The sequence below is a fragment of the Cyprinus carpio genome, chromosome A15 (assembly GCF_018340385.1).
Source record: "Cyprinus carpio isolate SPL01 chromosome A15, ASM1834038v1, whole genome shotgun sequence".
NCBI lineage: Eukaryota > Metazoa > Chordata > Actinopteri > Cypriniformes > Cyprinidae > Cyprinus > Cyprinus carpio.
Window position 1 is genome coordinate 16,475,529 of NC_056586.1, and position 14,336 is coordinate 16,489,864.

The 14,336-nt window shown below is 35.2% G+C and overlaps 1 pseudogene; it reads right to left on the reverse strand.

Annotated features, from left to right (window-relative positions):
- The window catches only part of LOC109095810, a 72,090-nt pseudogene that overhangs the window by 51,210 nt on the left and 6,544 nt on the right, over positions 1–14,336 (reverse strand).

Sequence of the window (14,336 nt, forward strand, 5' to 3'; positions counted from 1 at the left end):
GATTGTTTTACTGTAAACTGACCTCTTAGTCTCACACATCCACCATGTTTGTAGTTTTTCAACTTTTTATTCATGTTTGTAGTTCTGAATCGAATACTCCTGGGTTGTAGGGGCCATCAGAGTGTGCTTGGATATGCACTTTCACATTTGCAGTAGTAGACTATGTCAGTACCTTTCAAATACTAATTTAAAGGGGACCTATTATACAAAATTTTACAAGGTGTTTGAACACAGATGTGTATTCACAGTGTGTGTAAACAACCAGCCTATAATGGTAAAAATTTACCAACCCACTCCTTTTTTTATAATCCCCATAAATCATAAACAGTCTCTCCAAAACAGCGATTTGCAAACGAGGGTCTTAAAATGCAGGACTTGTACAAAAGTTGATTCTCAGCCTATTGTTCATGATCCAAATTCTTAATCAGGACAAGCAAGTACCTCACGTTTGCAAATCGTTTTTCTGAATGCGCTTGTTAGCATGTTGTATCTTACTGTATTCCCAAAGACCATAATTACGTTGTTATTTATATTTCAAACCCTTAAAACGCTCAACATCTGTATAGTTCAAAAACGCACCTTTAAAGCTTCTTAAATGGGAGGTCTAATGCTATTTCATGCATTCCAACTTATTTACACTTTTAAAGAGTTGGATTCTCATGCTAAACGAGGCCAAAAAAAAAAAAAACCTTTATAAAGGGCAGAATTCTTTGTATGGGAACTTCTCCCATCAGTGTGCTTCATTGGGGTTAAGGAAGTCGTTGGCAGTGCTTTTTGACAACGAAATCAACAATAGGTGTGTTCGACCTGAAGCGGCACTGTGCAGACCGATCGGTGTATGACATCAAAGTACCGTGAGAGCTTTAGAAAGCAGACTCAAAGAAGTGTCTTTTTGGTTGTGAGGGAAAGATAACCTTGTTCAGCTTTCCAAAGAAACCATGTAAATTAATGAACTATAAAAGCACAATGGGCATTTCTATACATTATTTTTCTAGCCATGCCAACCTGTAATATATTTTTTGGGAGTTTCGCATGACGGTAAAAAAGCTCCCCATGCAGATGTTCAAGTTAATTATGTGAATTTGCCGTGCTGACCAACAGAAAGCTGCTTGGTTTGAATGTGACTTTTATGTGGGCAGTGCTTCATACAATGCTATATTACCGACAATAGAAAACAACATTTTTTGCCCATGAAATTGTGCCTAAATACATGTGACTGAACCTTTAGTCCTAGCATAAAACCCCATCCACATTTCCATTCCACAAGAAGTAGTTTGTCGCTGCAAGTGTACAAGAGACATATGTGATAAATTATAGCATGAAGTGTGTGGAAGTCCACCTCTAAGAAGGTATATGCACCTTTACCCTTTGTAGGTATGTCTTTTTAGCAGCATTCAAGGAAATGCAAAGACACTGTGTGAGGATACCTACTAATTTAGTGCGTGTCAGATGTGGATATATAATGTGGAAGGGGGGCTGACTGTGAGAGTGTGTCTGTGTGTGTGAATAAACTGCAGCTTTTGCTGTAATACATAGCAGCTTGCTCTCATTAGAGCTAAAACCTCATCATGTTTAATCAGCTTATATTCTGACTAGATTTATACAACCTCTTTTCCGCACACTGACATGGAGCTCAGTCTATCATAGATCACATGACAGTCACATCCTGTGCAGTCTCCAATCTCTAGTGTGCTTCTCAGTCCCATGAAGACCGTTCTAGCCAGTTGTGTTTCTCATTTTCAGTCTAATACGATCTTTGTTTTATCTCATGTTGTGGCTTTTGCTGTCTTTGGTGTCATGTAATAACTAATCCTTTCCCGTGGCCCTGGGGCAGACCAGCATGACCCTGAACAAATATAATCTAGAATCACAATATACACATAAAACATCTGGCACTGTTTACCTGGTATTAAGATTCGTTTAGGCCATTATGATCCCGAGCACCACAGAGTACAAACATAAATGTGTCCAAAATGTTTGTGATCAGATGACTTAAAATATTCGTAGAAATTGTGAGTAAAAAAGGAAATATAAAAATCTTTATCCTGTAAATCACGAATGACTGGAAAAGTCATGCAAAATCATAATTAATACTTTTATTTGGCAAAAATGCATTAAATAATCAAAAGTGACGTTTACGCTGTTGCAAAAATCTATTTCAAATAAATGCTGTTTGTATTAATCAAAGGAGCCTGAAAAAAAATGTATAATGCTTTATACAAAAAATATTAATCTTGCTCAGGTTTCATCCCATTATTAAGCAACATACAGAACAGTCCCAAAGTCTAATGATAAGCATTTATGTGCTTTACGCCTAAACATCTGGAGCCCTAAATACCAATGAGGAATAAATGTCCTATGCAAGCCAAGCTAAAGGCCCTCAGAGAAACTGCAGATCGAAGAAATCCTGCTGGCAGAAATCCAAAGATGTGGTTGCGGGAAACGAGGGGGAGAACATGCAGAAGCGGGATGGAAAGCTGTGGCGGATGTCAGGAGGGGACGGGGGTTAATTAACAAAGTTAATTAATGGACATTAATTGCTCTCATTAAACACTGAATGGTTTCATTGGATTTCTGAGTGTCTGGACATTTGTGATGCTAAGCCCTGCTACGATGAAAAAGAGGCAGCTCTTTAACTGAGAGCACTATCTGGCCATCTGATAAGGAGAGTACGCATTACATGACACACACTCAAAGCACTTCTCACACATTTTTATGGACGTAGAGACAGTGAGAGAGGGGCCAAAACCCTTGCACCATGATATTACTAAGGTTTATCTGACATTATATTTATGGTAATACCATTTTACTGATTAACAATATAATATGTTGAAGAATATACAAAATAGAAAAAGTGGAAAGATTAATATGAAAAAAAGGGATCAGGAAAGGTCAGTGTTCATTCTTGACTGACACTTACATTGTTTTGTTTTTTTAATAAAATACCTTTTCAATATAGTCAATATTTCACCATGTCATATTCATTCATTTTAGTTAATTTCAGTTGCCAAAAATAACATTTAGTACCAAAAAAAATTGTACCAAATAATTTAAACATTTTTTTTTTTTTTTTTTTTTTTTAAATGTACATTAGCATTCAAAATTTTGGGGTCTGTAAGACTTTTTTTTTAAAAACAATCTTTTATTCCGCAAGGACACTTTAAAATAAAATAAAACAGACAATAAGGACATTTATAATGTCACAAAATATAAATAAAAATATATATATATTAAGCAGCACAATTGCTTTCAACCTTGATTATAATAAGATTCTTAAGCAGCAAAACAGCATTTAAGAGCGATTTCTAGGATCAAGTGACCCTGAAGACTAAAGTAATGGATGCTGTATATTCAGCTATGCCATCACAGGATTCAATTAAATTGGAAAATGTACCAAAATAGAAAACACTATTTAAAATTGTAATAATATTTTACAATATTCCTGTTTTTTGCTGTATATTGCTGTATTTTTGAGCAAATGAATGTCTTTGTGAGCATAAGAGACTTAATACATTTAAAAAAAATTACTAACCCCAAACTTTAAATGTTATTGCATCAACATTTAAAATAAATTATTGTGGTGCTATTTTTTTTTTTTGTCTTTTTTAACAGTATGTTTTAATTAAAAAAAAAATGTAATCTTGCCTTCATTATCTTTAAAGAAACCCTAAAAAAAACCTTGTTAATGTTTATTTTCATCAAGATTAACACTGAACAAAGAACAATGAATTGATGAATACAGGATGTAATTGCAGAAGGGCAGAACTACATCAAACAGAGGGATTTGTGTTAACCAGGAGAGTCATGAAACAGCAAGACTTCCGCACGACCCAGTCAAAATATCCAAAGCCGTTTGCTAAAACTCACTGACTCTATGCTCACATCCAAATCAAACCATCGGCCCTGAGTGGGATGGAATCATTACAGTCCCATAATGTTTTCATAATACAGATGAATCCTCTGGGAATGTGACACTTTGAGCGCGGTTCCCGAGGCTAAACATATCCCTCAATGGAAACACTCGCCCATCTCTCCACAGCTGAGAATGTCCCTCATTAGTATTAAGCAGACATCCGGAATAAGACTCCTTATTCGGAGGAAAATGGGAACATACTTTAAAGAGACAGGTGGAACATTCATCCCAGGAGATGGTGGAAGAGAAATGCAATGTTTAGTATAAAAAGATGCACGGTTCTTAATGGAACAGCTCTTTTCAGGCTTTAATAAGGATGCAACAGGACCATAAAAGTATCATAAATGTGGCCATTATGACTCATGTTCTGAAGTAGGTTTGTGTGAGAAACAGACCAAATCTACCTCAATATTCACTTAAAATCAATCTGAACTTTGCTTAAGAGAAGTAGAAATGTCCAATTTATGAGCAAACCATTTGTTTGAGTCAAATATTTTCAGTGAATCAACTAATTTGGTTCACAAAACCCACCTTTGTTCATGAATCAGATTGTTATTGTCACTGACTCAGTCCAAATCATTCAGACTCTATTAACTGTAATTGTTCGGAAAAAAAGGAAAAATACACTCATCAGAATTTCACTTTTTCTGTTTCACAGAAGAAAAAAAACCCTATAGGTTTAGAAAGACATTAGGTTTAGTATATAATGACAGAATTTTCATTTTTCTTTAACACCTGTGAACGCCATGTGCCCTGTGAACATAAACATCTTTTCGTTGTCACAGTACATTGTTTGTCATTAAGCAGAGCTACTAGTGTTCATTAACATTAGCATTAAACCCGATCGAAGTGGGAGGTGTGGCCAGACTCGTTCTTTACTTACACTGGACCACAATTTGTACTTTCGTACGCTGCGTGCTCTGCACAGACAACAAGATGTAATTGAGAAGAATAACGGTTTTGTCCACTTCATGCCATTAACTAGCAAGACCGTGATAGCCAGCTTCCATCTGCAATTGTGTCTAATTTTCTTCTGAGCCCCAAATACGGCTACAGCAGGGAATGATGATAAGCACAGAGTATTTTAATGAACACAGAGGTCTTCTGCAGGCTCAAATGCTCTTCCTGTTTAACCAAGGACGTCCACCCAGGCCGGACCACAGTCCTGAGGAGTGCTGCGTGAGTGTGTGCGGTACCCACCTCTCAATGATGTCAGCGATCACACAGGCAAACATCTGCAGACCCTCGGGCAACTGCAAGGCCACTGCCGGTCAAAGACAGAGAGTCCAGTCAGTGCAATATAATACAATATGAATGACAGCTGCTCTGGCCTCCTATATATTAGTCTGGCAATGCAGGCAGTCTGATGTGCAAAATATAAACTAGAGATGTACCAAATTTAAAGCTTTGGCAAATACCTAAACAAACAAACAAACAAAAAAACTTAGAAATCCAGATTTCTAGGTGCTAAATGAGAAAACTCCTTTTAAATGCACTATCCCACAAAGATTTAACAAATGTTGGCCTATTATGAAACAATTAAGAAATGTTATACAATGGACAATTTTCTTTTATAAATCCTAAAATAATCCTAAAAAAAAAAAAAAAAAAAAAAAGCTTTACAAACATATTTACATGGTACTCAGAATATAAAGAAACAAAATGCCTGTATGGATTAAATAAATGAAATACAAAATGTTATTAAATTAAAATAAATAATAAAATACAAAAATTTAATTTAATTTAAAGATGTCTTCCTTTAAACAATAGGCAAGTTCATTTGCTCATCAAATGGGTATGAGGGCTTTAACCAATTAAAATAATTGTTAAGATGAATATGCAGAACCTTACCTTCTGTTCAGCATCAATAATGACTTAATGTGTACTCTGCTATATTACAGAAACAACTGAGTACTATTATAGCAGCTAATTATTTAAGGAAACCACAGCACAAAACTTTAGACAGGCATGCCAACTCTAACGCATTTGGTGTGAGACATGCTATTGGCCTCTGTCTTGCACCTTCCCAATGCCAAAACACAAAAGTCATGCTTCATTATGAGCCACCAGTTACAAAAATGAAATTCAGCCAAAAAAAACTGCATTGAAAAATTAATTGGTTCAAAGACACAGTGTACTGGCTATTTCTATCTGGTGCATTGCTGAGGTTGAACACCAATCCAAAAATCTCCATTGTCTCTGTGGAAAAACAACAAACTGCAATACTGCAACAGTGGATCATAAGGAAATTCTGCAACATCTGTGTCGTTCTCTACACTGAATATATTTATTTTTATAATTGTAAAAAAAAATATATATATATATAAAAAAATAATAATATATATATATATATATATAATTTATTTTATAATTTTATAATCTGCATATTAATTATTTCATATAAATCACTCTAAGCAGCTGGCAAAGTTGGCATGAAGCATAAATGCAAAGTTGGTGCAGTTTCAGACAAGCTAACCATTTTAACCGCTATCATAACTTGCTTGTCACACTAAATTTACACCATACCTAAAACAGTGACAAAGATGCACTTTTTTTATTTATTTATTTTTTTCGAGAGAGAGGGCTTGAACAGTGCAAAACAAAAAGGCATCTCTCAGGGTGGAAATGCATGTGCTGTTAAATGCTGTGAAGGAGGAGTGCATTAAATCAGTGTGAAATGAATGTGCATAGAACAACAGAGAGATGATAACAGGTACACAGACCACATGAAAGCGTGGTATACCATGGATGTTGGATCCATTACAATGTCTTAATCCAAGAAAAATCAATACATTATCCCTTATTGAGGCCCCTGACCTTTAGACACAGCCTTACAACCATCTCTGCACTGCTAAATTCAATTAAATGATAATAACTCAATAGAAGACTATATATTACTAATAATATGCAAAGCAGTTAACTTCAATGTATTAACAGTGATGGAAATATTAATGTTGCTTTACAAAATTAAAACACAGGCTGACATAATACTCTATATGCTCATTTCTAGAGATATTTATCTTATCTTGCATAAAATCACTTTTCTAAGAAAATGACAAATTAACTTTACCTGGATATTTGGTATTGAAAAATAGCCAAAAGAGCTCCATGAATAGAACAACAACCCAAAAGCCGATACTGTACCAGTCTAATGAGATCATGCTTTTTGACCTTATGTGTATATTTAAATCATTAAAACTCTTTAAATGATGTGGTTGATGAACTTAATAACATTAGACTTGTCTAAAGAAGGGTTTTTTTTTTTTTTTCCTTCTTCCTCATTGTATGCCAGCATCATGCTTAGATATGCTGCGCTGTTGTCTTGGAAACAGACTCGTGACCTAAAATTGGATATGTTACATGTACTATACAGCCTAACAAGTGAACAATGGAAAAAAAGGGACAGTGAAATTTCCAATTATCACCATTCTTCATGCCTATCGGGTCATAATGATGTCATACAAGTGTGACCTATAAAGCTAGAAGGCTTTTCATCAGTCAATAAACAAGCATGAAACATAACACAATTTCTAGTCCATCAAAAAGACTACAGCATCATCTCATCAAATTTTTTTTTATCAACTGATGCTTTCATCTTCTGACTCTGTTACAATTAATTATAAGTAATTATAGTAATTATTAATTACAAGTAATTGTAAGATATTTTAAATCAAGCTAATATTTGAATATTTTTATCATTTTACATGACAAATACCAAATTTCTGGCCTCTCCTCATTAGTATTGAAATACATGTGGCCCACAATCTGCTGTATGAATTAATAAAATATGCTGGATCACTGCAGTAAAATCAATTACAGCCATATCCATTTCATCAGAACATGGCATTCCTTCCATCGTGAGAGAGCTTCTGGCCAGTTTCAGACACATCTGACCAGTGATGCATTCTTACGTTTCAAACACATTTGGTTTTCTGTGATGTACTGAACATTTTTGCAAGTTCTGCTTGCTTAAATATACCATCAAAGTAAGGTTATACATCTGATTAACTACATATAACACAGGTTGTGGAGTGCAATGTGAAAATTACTGTGATAGTCTTGTGAGCATCAGTTAAAATGCTTTGAAGTCATTTTTGTGCCGTAATAAGCAGTGTTTTGCATCACGTGTCATCATTTTCCAGCAAAACGGTGTTTATGAATTTATAGCGGACATGGAGTTACACGAATATAAAGCTTTCAGCTATTATTGCAATTTAAAAACAACATAAAAATTTTTTTTGCATAACGTTTTTTTTTTTTTTTTTTTTAAAGAAAAGAAAAAAATGGATTTTTTTTGTTCATATATATATTTTACATTGGAATGAAAAATCTATAAAATAATTTAAAAAAAATGTAAATAATATAATATGAAAATCCTGACACAAAGCATTTTTTATATCGTTATCATTTTCATATTTAATATATATATATATATATATATATATATATATATATATATATATATATATATATATATATATATATACACATACATACAAAAAAATATGGTTGAGAGACAAGTACAACAAAATTTGCAGGGCAAGCCTGAACATGTTGGGACAAAAAAATAAATGAAAAAATTTCTCTTGAGCCTGCCTTTCTTGAGGCTACTTCAGTGTGAGTTCAGGATGTGCCCTACTTAGAATTCACACCCTCTTTTAAGAAATTGTGAAATTACAAGAATATGGCTCAGCTGGGAAGAAATAAGCAATAAATGAGATGGAGAAAAAAAAAAGAAGATAAGCAATTTGTTCTGAGAGCAGACGTGCTAAAGAGAGGCCAGGAAGAGTGATGGATGAAAGGAAGAAGGGGGAATACAGCTGGGCTGAGCAACACTCTGATGAAAGGTTAAAAGACTGGCCCCCTTCAGTCCGGACAGACACAGACAGGTCATTACCTGGGAAAGGGCGAGTTTATTAACAGTAAAAGGTTATTCAGCGCAGTACAGCCTTGCCTGACAAATCTCTCCATCCATCCATCCATCCATCCATCCTCAATCAGACGCTGACGAGCTGTTTCTCGCTAAGGAGGCCTGGCGCCGGCCCAGGGCTAAGTGAGCACACATCTGTACACCACACATCCAGAAATGTCATAGAAGCTCAAGAAAATGCCAAAATGCCAGAACCCTCGACTGGCATGGAGTGGGCAAACGCACACACATATAAATGTGCTTAGTGTGTTCAGTTACCGGTACACCTGTTACCACGCCACAAGGACTGACAAACAAAAATGTTAGCCTTTATCAAACTATCTGAATGACTGAAAGAGCACGGCTGCAACAATAAAAGCTAAACAGATGGGATGAGGTATGTTATATAATTAGGTAAATTATTGTAAATTACGATTAGGCAACACAGCATTTAAAGGGATACTTCACCCCAAAATGAAAATGTTGTCATTAATCACTTTGTCGTTCCAAACCCGTAAAAGCATTGTTCGTCTTCGGAACACAATTTAAGATATTTTGGATGAAAACCGTTAGGCTTGTGACTGTCCCATGGACTGCCAAGTAAAAACTGCCACTGTCAAGGTCCAGAAAAGTATGAAAAGCATCATCACAATAGTCCATCTGCCATCAGTGGATCAACCGTAACGTTATGAAGCAACGACTATACTTTTTGTATGCGAATAAAATGAAAATAACGACTTTATTCAACAATTTGTCTCCTCTGTGTCACTCCACATCAGCGTAGCGTCATTTTGGAGAATCTGAGCAATACGCAGGCAGCTTACGCTCTTCTGGCACAAAAAACACATTTTAGCTTAAAAAAAAAACTGTTTAGCCATGGCCTATGTTTGCAATACAGTGCGGCCCCTTGTACCTTGACCAAATATAGTATTTCTAGATGGTTCTAGAGAAACATTTAGCACTTAACAGACATCACATATGCACTTCTTTCTGTACTTCCATCAGTTTATGAGTAAATACAAACTGGCAGCCCTGCAGATAGAGTTTGCATTATGATCACATTTATTACAAGACACCGTAGACTAATTATTCAAATGCAAGAATGAATTAATCTGGGAGGTAAGTCATCATTACTATTGTCTGCATTCATCATCGGCATCCTTAGGCCAGAAAAACTCACAAATAATCAGTCAGGCAACCAATGCATCCTCATTATGCGAAATGAACATAGAAACAGATTTGTGCAGCTCTGATGAAGCCTACTGAGTCAGAAAGGGACAATAAGGTGACAGGAGAGACTAGAATGAACCAGGACCTGGGCAGAAGGGGGCTGTAGCTCTGGGTTATTCAGCTCTACACTTCAGTTCAAAAGTCTGGGATTTGTTAAGATTTTTAAATGTTTGTGAAAGAAATCTCTTATGCTCAGTAAGACTGCATTTATTTGATTAAAAATACAGTAAAACGTATTACAATTTAAAATAACTTTTCTATTTGAATATATTTTAAAATGTAATTTAATCCTGTGATTGACCTTCAGAAATCATTGTAATATGCGGAGTTGGGGCTCAAAAAACATTTATTGTAATTATCAATGTTGAAAACTGTTTTTTTTTTTTTTTTGGAAATAGGCATTTTTTAAAGGATTCTTTGGTGAAAAAAAAAAACAGTTCAAAAGAACAGCATTTATTTGAAACAGAAATCTGAACAGTAGTTTAACTGGTAACTGGTCTTTTTGGTAGAAAAGTATCAAAGTATTAAAGCTTAAAGTATCATACTGTATCTATAAAATGTTTTACAATAATTATTTTTTTCTTCTGTAAATCTGTGATTTATCAATATCAATTATTGTTATAATCATAACATTATTAATAAAAAGCTGTAAGATAAACTGATATAGCATATACAGCATATCACATGGTTTTGTAAATGTAGGTGGTGTTTTTTTTAATGTGTAAATTAGTCTAGATTATTATTACTGTATATATTAACAAAAACAATTATTATGAATAATATTATTAATTAATTAATTATTCTATTATTTAAAGCTGTGAAGGATTAAAATTGAGAAAAAACAAACAAAACAAAAAAACATGCAATATAAGTCAATTACAGCCCTAAATAAAACCTTAATCCATATAACATTTCTTGCAAAATCATTGTAACCACTGGTCAGAACCAGTAGTGGGTACTGACATAAGCTGTCAAGGCTAGGCAAGCACTTCTATGTGCCTGCTTTCTGTTTGGCCCAAAACCCCACTGAAAATTAAATGTTATGTAGCAGTTATCTATTGCTGAGCAGCTCCTTGGGGTGGCACATCTTACTGCTGCTGCTTTCTGTCTGTCTGCCAATGGAAATAAACCCCTCGACCTTCTAGAAGCCATGTTACTTGCCATATAGTTCAAGTGAAGTTCATTTAATCTAATCAGACTAAAATGCACTTTGGCTTTTAATATTTATCCTCTGATATAAAGTAGCAATTCTGATCTATTAGAAAAATGTGCATATTTAAACTCAAGAACTTTAGCAAAATAATGAGCTGTGCAACATCAGTTTTTTACATTTATATTACAATTTAATGGTATCTTTTAATTAACAGATAAATTATGATATTTGTGGACTACTCTCATGATGTTGTTTATGTCTAGTAATGCCCCATGAATGAATCATAATGATTTATTCTCAAAATTGACAGACAACCAGTTTGGGTTGCAAGGCATCTCTCATTACTGACAGGAAATGCATCTCTGAAAAGTGCTGGTCTCTAGGGCAATGACTACATCATGTGCAACAAAACAATGTTAAATATATATATATATATATATATATATATATATATATATATATATATATATATATATATATATATATATATATATATATACACACACACACACACACACACAGGTCCTTCTCAAAAAATTAGCATATTGTGATAGAAGTTCATTATTTTCCATAATGTAATGATAAAATTAAACTTTCATATATTTTAGATTCATTGCACACCAACTGAAATATTTCAGGTCTTTTATTGTTTTAATACAGATTATTTTGGCATACAGCTCATGAAAACCCAAAATTCCTATCTCAAAAAATTAGCATATCATGAAAAGGTTCTCTAAACGAGCTATTAACCTAATCATCTGAATCAACTAATTAACTCTAAACACCTGCAAAAGATTCCTGAGGCTTTTAAAAACTCCCAGCCTGGTTCATTACTCAAAACCGCAATCATGGGTAAGACTGCCGACCTGACTGCTGTCCAGAAGGCCATCATTGACACCCTCAAGCGAGAGGGTAAGACACAGAAATAAATTTCTGAACGAATAGGCTGTTCCCAGAGTGCTGTATCAAGGCACCTCAGTGGGAAGTCTGTGGGAAGGAAAAAAGTGTGGCAAAAAACGCTGCACAACGAGAAGAGGTGACCGGACCCTGAGGAAGATTGTGGAGAAGGACCGATTCCAGACCTCGGGGACCTGCGGAAGCAGTGGACTGAGTCTGGAGTAGAAACATCCAGAGCCACCGTGCACAGGCGTGTGCTTTTGAACCAGAAACAGCGGCAGAAGCGCCTGACCTGGGCTACAGAGAAGCAGCACTGGACTGTTGCTCAGTGGTCCAAAGTACTCTTTTCGGATGAAAGCAAATTTTGCATGTCATTCGGAAATCAAGGTGCCAGAGTCTGGAGGAAGACTGGAAGAGAAGGAAATGCCAAAATGCCTGAAGTCCAGTGTCAAGTACCCACAGTCAGTGATGGTCTAGGGTGCCATGTCAGCTGCTGGTGTTGGTCCACTGTGTTTTATCAAGGGCAGGGTCAATGCAGCTAGCTATCAGGAGATTTTGGAGCACTTCATGCTTCCATCTGCTGAAAAGCTTTATGGAGATGAAGATTTCGTTTTTCAGCACGACCTGGCACCTGCTCACAGTGCCAAAACCACTGGTAAATGGTTTTACTGACCATGGTATTACTGTGCTCAATTGGCCTGCCAACTCTCCTGACCTGAACCCCATAGAGAATCTGTGGGATATTGTGAAGAGAAAGTTGAGAGACGCAAGACCCAACACTCTGGATGAGCTTAAGGCCGCTATCGAAGCATCCTGGGCCTCCATAACACCTCAGCAGTGCCACAGGCTGATTGCCTCCATGCCACGCCGCATTAAAGCAGTCATTTCTGCAAAAGGATTCCCGACCAAGTATTGAGTGCATAACTGAACATAATTATTTGAAGGTTTACTTTTTTTGTATTAAAAACACTTTTCTTTTATTGGTCGGATGAAATATGCTAATTTTTTGAGATAGGAATTTTGGGTTTTCATGAGCTGTATGCCAAAATCATCAGTATTAAAACAATAAAAGACCTGAAATATTTCAGTTGGTGTGCAATGAATCTAAAATATATGAAAGTTTAATTTTTATCATTACATTATGGAAAATAATGAACTTTTATCACAATATGCTAATTTTTTGAGAAGGACCTGTATATATGTATGTATATATATATATATATATAACTGTGGAAAGCTTGTCTATATATCAGGTGTGACTGGTCTCATCCTGTACGCTAGAGTCAAGAGAACATTACAGCATAACACATTACAGTTGAAAGAATATGTTACACAAGCATCCTTATTACATAAAGTTCACCTTGTCATAGCAGGAAATGAAAGTAGATGAAGTTTGTGCTGATGTCACAGTACAGGAATATCTGATACAGATCTAATATGACAGAACACACAGTGACCAGGCACAGGTCATAAATACAAATTCAATTTAGCCTACAATAAATACATCAATTGGGCTACATACGAGTGAAAAAGAAAAGGCTCTGCAACAATAAAGGTTTTTGCAATCAATTTATATATAGAGTTTCCCAAAAAATTATGGTGTAGTGCAAATAATTACTTCGTAATTTGGTAAATACATCACACTAAACCAAATGTTTACATTTGGAAGACACAAATGTATATGATCAATGGAAAGAAAATTATGTATTAAAGCTTTTTTTAAATAAATATTATACAGTGGATACTGTATTTAAAAGAATGAATAAAGACGGACACAGTTTTTGCTTTATCCAGCTGTATTTACTCAGTGCAACTTATAACATCCAAGTGAAAGATATAACACCAACATGAAAATTGAGTCATGACAAACTTGTAAGATTCAGAGTGACTGCTTCATTATGGATATTTGAGAAAAATAATAGTGGAAAACATGAAAGAATGACGAAAAGGTAGAAAAAAAAAAGAGCAAGGGAGAATCTGGTCAAAATGATCTTTGCCCACTGAGTCCAGATTCTCCAGAAATAGAGGGGGCTTTTAAAATGAAAACCCTCTACAACAAAGAGCCCAGCAGACTGTAGCATTCTGTCCAATCCCCATGAAAGTACTCAGCACCAGCCACCTGCTAACACATTCAGCACATCAAACACTTGTCTGTTGTCATTCACATCAATAAAGACTTGAAATTGGCCATTTCTGCGGCTGTGGTGCATTATTAGGACTTTTTGTGATTAAAG